Here is an 8,120-nt window from a genome sequence, read left to right as displayed (position 1 = left end):
ACTCTGCAGGCAAGAAGGACTGGCAAGAAATATTCAAAGGAATGCAAAGCAAAAACCTACAACCACGAATACTCTATCCAGCGAAGCTGTCATTGAGTATAGAAGGGCAGAGAAAGTGCTTCCAGGACAAAGTAAAACTGAAGGAGTTCATCAGATCCAAACCACTGTTATCCATTGATTTAAATGTGATGTTTAGAGCATGCCTGCTCAGCGGGCCACCCTCCACTTCCTCCTTTCCCTACACCTTCTTTCTCCCTAGCTCCCTCCTCCCATTACTTCCTCCCCCAACTCTACATCCCCTTCTCTTCTGGTCTTGGAGGACCCCTCCCTAGCCCTATCTACCTCAGCCTTCAATCTCCTCAAAGCTGTTGGTGCCACTCCCTGTCCATGTGGACCCCTGCAGTCTGCCAACAACAGTCCACCCAGCTCCTGGCACGTGGGAGGGGAGGTTGGCTTTCTGAGCCACAGGTCTGTGTCCCTCCCTGCAGCCTCTTCTGCCATTCAGGGCCACACTTCCCCCTATCTGCAGCAGGGCACTGTCAGGGGGATGGAAGTGCTGGAGCTGAGCTTCAGGGGCCCCAAGGCGCCAGTTCCCTGGGTAATCAGGATGATGCCAACTAAGTGTCTCCTGTGGCTGTGCACATTCCTGGCTTTCCCCAACAAGCTGTGGAGCTTCTTCATTTACCTTTTGCAGAGGCAGATACTCACGGTGACTCAGTATCAAGCTGTTGGATATGATATCCTTCCCTTATCTCCTGTGTCCCTGAATTGACTAAGTCAGGTGAACAGGAAGATCCTGGTGCTGGATCTGGATGAGACACTTATCCACTTCCATCACGATGGGGTTCTGAGGCCCACAATACGACCTAGAACATCTCCTGACTTCATCCTCAAGATGGTAACAGACAAACATCCTGTCTGGTTTTTTGTATATAAGAGGCCCCATGTGGATTTCTTAGAAGTGGTGAGCCAGTGGTGTTCAAAGAAAGCATGGAGATTTATGGCTCTGCTGTGGCAGATAAACTGGATAATAGCAGAAGCATTATCAAAAGGCTATATTACAGACAGCACTGCATTTTGGAATTGGGCCCCATGGGCTTACAGGAGCCATCTAGACAATGCCATCCCCATCAATTCCTGGTTCAGTGATCCCAGCGACACTGCCCTTCTTAACATGCTTCTGATGCTGGATGTCCTCAGGTTCACCGTTGATGTTCACTCTGCGCTGAGCCAGAACCTTCACCAACATAGGCTTTGGTGACAGCTGCTCCCCCTCCACTTGAGTTGGGGTTGGGGGGAGGGAGGGTAAGCCCTCAGGATGCCTGTCTGATGTCCTGTCCAATGGTGAAGGATGCCTGGACAGGGTCTGCCTCTCCCTCCCCTCTGCCCTGGGAGCCCTGCATTCCATATGAAGTCTGGATGGACACATGGATCAGACTGAGAAGCAGTCTCTCTAACTTCATGTTTGCATGCCCTGGAAACCCCAGACTGGGACATAAGAGAGAACTAGGAGAGTGGAAACAGTGTCTGTGGTGGAAAGAGGGGACTGGCCAGAGTAAGAAGCAGACATTCGATAATCCAGGAGGCTCAGAGAGGAGCCAAGTCAGCTTTGTTGTGATTTGATTTTTTTAAAAAAACTCTTGTACAAAACTGATCTAATACTTCACTCCAAGGGCTGTGTTGTGGGTGTAAAGTTGGGATTTGGGCCACTACATTTCTCCCAAATTTGTACCCCCTTACTTTTCTCTATATTTTCCTTCCCTAGATTCCCTCAGACCTGTAACCAGCTTACTCTGTATTTTTCCCCTCTCTTTTAAACCATGCATTATAACTTTGAAAAAAAAATTTGTATTAAAATTTTCTATTATGACTGTATTACTGTCCATCTCTTCCTTTACATCCATTTACTTTACATTGTTTAGGTGCTCCTATGTTGGATGCATAAATGTTTACAAGGGTTATATCCTCTTGTTGGATTGCTCCCTTTATCTTATGTAGTGTCCTTCTTTGTCTTTTATGATAGCCTTTGTTTTAAAGTTTATTTTGTCAGATATAAGTATTGCTGGCCCAGCTCTTTTCCCTTTCCATTTGCATGAAATATCTTTTTTCCATACCTTTACTTTTAGTCTTTCATTTTAAGGTGAGTCTCTTGTAGACAGCATACATATGGGTCTTGAAAAACTATGTTTACTTTTTCTTGTATACTTTATATTGAACAATTCAAGGAAGAAGATAATTATAATCATTTAAAAATGCAATCCCCAACTAGTATCTTAGAGTGTATATACACACCAGGTCAATTAATGAATAAAATAACTAAAATAACTATGACAATATAAATCTTAGGGATGAGGAACATACACTATCAGTTAAGTCACTTTACCATCATGTTTTTAAAAAATAGGATTCAAATGGGTTTCAGTCACATATACATCAATTGATAAGAGTTAAATTAGACACTGATGTCAACAACTTAAAACTGAGTCTCTTGAAGTTGTCCCACGGGCTGCTTATACTTTCCTCATTCATTTGGATTCTTTATTCTTCTTGTTGTTTTAATTGGTTGTTTTCTGCTTCCTTATGTTCCAAATTATTGATTTGACTCTAGGCTTCATCTACTCTACTATTGCTTCCCTGTAAGTTGTTTATTTCAATTAGTATATCCTTCATTTCTGACTGGATCTCTTTTATGCTGCTGAGGTCCTCAATAAGTTCCTTGAGCATCCTTATAGCCAGTGTTTTAAACTGTGCATCTGACATACTACTTATCTCCACTTCACTTAGCTCTTTTACTGGAGTTTTGATCTGTTTTTTTCATCTGGGCCATGTTTCTTTGTCTCCTCAATTTGGCAGCCTCCCTGTGTTTGTTTCTATGTATTATGTAGAGCTGCTTTGACTCCATTCTTTGCTAGTGTGGCCTAATGTTGTGGGCATCCTGTAGGGGCCAGTGGCACAACCTCCCATAACAAGGTGCACCCATTGCGTGGACTAAGTACACCTTCCTCTTGTAGTTGAGCCTTGGTTGCTGTTGGCAAATCAATGGGAGGGATTTACCCAGGCTCATCAGTTGCAAGGATTGGCTATGACCATTGATCTCAACGTCAATGTTCATAGCATCATTATTCACTATAGCCAAAAGATGGGAACAGCCCAAATGTCCATCAAAGAATGAGCAGAGAAACAAAATGTGGCATATACATACAATAAATATTATTGGGCCTTAAAAAGAAAATTGATACATGCTACAACATAGGTGAATCTGATGACATCATGCTAAGTGAAATAAGCCAGATGAAAAAGGAAAAATTTATATAATTCCTCTTATATGAGGTCCTTAGATAAGTGAAATTCACAGAGACAGAAAGTAAAATGGTGGTTGCTGAGGGGCTGGAGGGACAAGGGAATGGAGAGTTATTGTTTAATGGGTAGTTTCTGTTAGGGATGATGAAAGAGTTCTGGAGATGTATAAGCATGCCACACAATGATGTGAATGTACTTAAAGCCATTGAATTGTACACTTTAAAATGATTAAAATGGCAGGCTCAGTGGATTGAGTGCTGGCCTGTGAACCAAAAGGTCACTGGTTCAAATTCCAGACAGGGCACATTCCTGAGTTGCTGGCTAGGTCACCAGTTGGGGGTGTGCAAGAGGCAACCTACTGGTGGTTCACTCCCTCTTTGTCTCTCTCCCTTCGCCTATTTCTAAAAATAAACAAATTTTAAAAATGGTTAAAATGGCAACTTTTGTTAGGTGTATTTTACCACAATTAAACAAAACAAAACTGAGTCTGAGGAGAAAAGATTTCCCATCTACTGGCCCTTTTTACTGTTGTTCAAGACCACCTGGCTTTTTCTTAATCCAGGATCTTTGTACTCACTCTTCTTCCTGGAAATCCCTTTATAAGCAGTTCACATAATTGGTTTCTTCCACATCCAGATGTCACTCAAGTTTCTCCTTCTCTTGTCTGTACTACTTTATCCTGTTATTTGTTTACTTATTTATTATCTCTGTGTTTTCTTTCACTAGAATGTGAGCTTCCAAGAAAATTTCATCTGTTTTGTTCCCTACTACTTAGAACAGATTCTGACCCTAAATCGGTGTTCTGTAAATAGTTGTCTGAAACAATGAACACTGGCACTTAAAGGATCAGTGTATGTTCTCTGTAAACTGACCTTATTTGAAGTCAAGGGCACAGACTAGGGCTGTGACTGTTTTCTGGAGTATACATATTTATACTCTCTTTTCCTTCCCATTCTCCTCTCCCAACTTCCCAGACCCTAATTCCAGTTTAATATCTCTAAATCAGTAATACTGAGCCTCTGAACACTTACCTCACCCATGTTAAAGTCCATTTTGTCCACACCCATTGTGCTGCCCCACCCATGTTGGAGAGGCTGGGGCTTTGAAGGGGGAAGTTATTTGAAAGGTGACAAAGTCAAACATCACAGTAAATAGGGCCTTGTGGGATGATTCTGGAGTGAAATTAAGCAAATCTTCCTTTCATAGTCAGATTTTATTACAGTCATGAGCTGGTGCAAGGCTCATTTTTAGCTGTGATAAGCTGAGAAAGCCATCTGAACATTCTAGCTTCTGCTGTCACTCAATGGTGCCTTCAACACTGACATGGTTGTATCTCCAGAGCAGTGCATTGCCAAGCATGGGGCTCCATTGTCTGCAGAGGTACCTGACAGCCAGAGGTTGACTGTGGAAGACCCAGGGGATTCAAAGAGCTCTCTGTTATTGGGAAATATTTTTGTCTATTGTTCTTGACTCTAAATTTTACTGACAGAAAGGTGCAGTCATTAATCCAAATGATCAATATCCCCAGGTACCTTTGGGAGGTCCAATACATGGACCCAATATATCATCTGTGATAAGTGGTAGGTGAGACAAACAAGAAATAACATTTATTTCTTATAGTAAACCTTTTTGTTTTCTGACCAAAGTGCTTTACTTGACCTCATTTGATTTACCTGTGATCTTTATTTACTTCTTTAACTACGGACTGCAAATCCTCTCTAAGCAGTCATACTGCAAACACAGGTTGTCACATAGAGTATTGGAAAATATGAATTCAAATTCATCACTTTTAGAAAAACTATTCAAGGTACAGGATGAAAGAGCAAATTAACAATAACATTAATATATTTTTATTAGAGTAATAAAAGAATGAACATAAAAAATAATGTGTTTGGGGATGATATTTTCCCTCAGGTGTGTCTCTTTCCATAACTACCACTTCGCCTCCCTGCCTCCTCTTTGTTTTCACCATGAATCAGGCTGCTGTGACTATCAAAAGAAGTAGGAACTTTAGTTTTACTAAAGTAATTGAGAAGAGAAAAATTAATCTAATATGCTGAACATAAAAGCAAGCATTGCTATACTTCCTCAATTACTCCAACTGAGTCTTGCTCAATTCTGTCAGCTAGGGGATTACAGTCTCCAACTGCAGTCACCTGAGACCTCTCAAATGCAATACTAATGGGAGCAGCTTACTACTGTTAAAAAAAATAGCACAAGCATCTATAGAGGGAGTGTGTGTGTGCGTGAAAAATTTTATGTCTGCACTTACATCAAAACTAGCTATTGCATGATGAGTGTTTCTGCCTTCTTCTGGGGAACATATAGAAAACAAGACAACACATATATTTTGACTTGAGTGGCCAATGAATTTGTCTTTCAAATGTTAGTTCAAGTGAATATGTTTTAAGTAGTTCAATAATTGAGTTATTTACATGGAAAATATAATAAATTAACTCATTTGAAATTTCTCTAAGTCTTGTTGAGTTAAAAGTATCAGTTAATTATGGATAATTTGGTATGATTCTCATTTTTGAATTAATATATAGTCTATAGATACATATATACACATACATATATGTATGTATATATACAAGGAAAACCCCAAAAAACCAGAATTTATTTATTAAAAATTTGTGTATTTATTCTTACATGTTTAAATTTCAGTCATCTTCAAAGTACTCTCCATTTGATGCAATACACCTATTGAGATGTTTTTTTCAACTGCTCAAAAGAGTATTTGAACTTGCCAATTTTGATGCATTTTAGTGCTCCTGCCTTTTTTTGTTTCACCTCTTCCACATTGGCAAAACATTTTCTTTTGAAAACCTTTTTCACTGGGGCAACAAACAAAAAAGTCGCCCAGGTGAGATCGGGTGAATAGGAAGGGTGGAGCATTGGGTCATGTCGTTTTTGATCAAAAACTGCTGAACACTCAGCACAATGTGGGCAGGTGCACTCATAAATCACCCATCATGAAATGGACAAACACACTTAAAGAATCTTCAAAAAAATTTACTGAAGCTTAACATAGTCTCTCACAATAACACCAGCTGGTACTCTGATGGGTTCATTGAACACTCACCTAGTGGGTGAAGCCTTTCTACAAGAAGCCTGTCCTTCCAGTTTTGGGGGGATTCCCCCCTCATATAGCTATATGCATTTTTAGCTCTTCCATTCAAAATTGCAGTGTAGGTAAACACATCTTGCCTCCTCACACAACCACATCAAAATTACAACTAAACTACAGAAAATTGTTATTCAGAACCAACAGAGTGGAAGTGGAAGTCCTACAACTACAGAATTAAAGAAGAGACCACATTGAGACTGGTAGAAGGGGCAGAGATGCAGAACTGGCTGATTCCACACCCACATGTGGCAGATAAAAATTAGGAGGGATTACTCAGGAGTGAGGGATCCCAGCCCCCAACCAGGTCACCCCCCCGCCCCCCCCCCCGCCCAGGGTTCCAATGCCAGGAAGAGAAGTCCTAATAGCTTCTGGCTGTAAAAACCAGTAGAAATTGAGCCTGGAAGTTCCTCTTAAAGAACCCATGCACAGGTTTACTCAGACTCACCTCCTCTGAGCTCCAGCATAGGAGCATCAGATTGAAAAGCATTAGAGACATACAGGGAGGAACTGAAGTGTCTGGCATCAGAATGAGAGGTGGGGGGTGGGCACAGCTTTCTCCCAGACAGAAATGCTGGCAGGGGCCATCGTTCCTTTTCTGACCCTCCATCAACACAGCAGATAAGCGGGTGCCACTTCCAAGACCCCATCAATCTGGCTCACAATGTTTGCCCCACCTTGTATTCTCTGAAGCTCTGCCCAACTCAAGTTTGGGGCCTACCCTAACTGTTTTCAGTGGCTTTTCCATATAAATGGCTTGTCTCTTGCCTCATATTTTTCTAAATTCATTCAAACAAGCAGCATCTGGCTTCAGTATGCCTCATGTCTATTTCCAAGTGGCCCCAAGCCCAGCAATAGCAACAGCTGGATTTAGTTCACAGGATGAAATCACTTGACACCTCCAAACCCAGCACAAATAGCAACCAACTATGGATCTCCTTGTAGCTTATGTTTTCTGACCATGGTCAAAACACAGGTGGGGGCTGACCTTGGTTTGCACAACTTGGGAATCTCTAGAGGCTATGCACCCAGTAGACAGCTACAGGCCACATAGGAGCACCACCATCCACCACCTTCACAATCAACACACTAAAGGAGCAGACTCCACAGCCACTAGAGCCCTGCTAAGTAAGTCTTGCTCTTTGGAGTAGACCCTTGCACAGCTGATCATCCACAGTGGTCAAGGTTAGTGGTCAGTGATCACAGTCAGTCCTCGCAGCTGGTCAGCTTGGGTAAATTTTTATCATTGACTTGCAAACATCAATCAAGGCTCAACTATAAGAGGAGGGTGTACTCAGCCTCCACAAAGGGTCCACTTAGTGTACCCAGCTTAGGTGATATGGGAGACTGTGTCACTGAACTCTACAGACTAACTACATTAGGCCATTCTTCAAAGACAAGCAGTCATAGCAGCTCTACCTAGTACATAGAACCAAACACAGGGGTGGGGGAGCTACCAAAACGAAGAGACAAAGAAACATGGCCCAAATGAAAGTATAGAACAAAACTCCAGAAATAGAACTAAAAAAAATGAAGAAAAGCAATCTACTAGATGCAGAGTTCAAAACACTGGGTATAAGAATGCTCAGTAAACTTAGGGAGAACTTCAACAGTATTAAAAAAGGCATGGAAACCATAAAGAAGAACCAGTCAGAAATGAAGGATGTACTAACTGAAATGAAGAACAATATAA

At 41.4% G+C, this 8,120-nt stretch overlaps 1 pseudogene; it reads left to right on the top strand.

Moving 5' to 3' along the window:
• Positions 1-607: 607 nt before the first annotated feature.
• LOC150001781 (CTD nuclear envelope phosphatase 1 pseudogene) lies at positions 608-1,261 on the top strand (annotated as a pseudogene).
• Positions 1,262-8,120: the final 6,859 nt, after the last annotated feature.

This window comes from Furipterus horrens, unplaced genomic scaffold, assembly GCF_987537825.1.
Source record: "Furipterus horrens unplaced genomic scaffold, mFurHor1.1.pri manual_scaffold_9, whole genome shotgun sequence".
NCBI lineage: Eukaryota > Metazoa > Chordata > Mammalia > Chiroptera > Furipteridae > Furipterus > Furipterus horrens.
The sequence above is the reverse complement of the archived record's forward strand: the minus strand, read 5'-3'. Positions and strand labels throughout refer to the sequence as shown.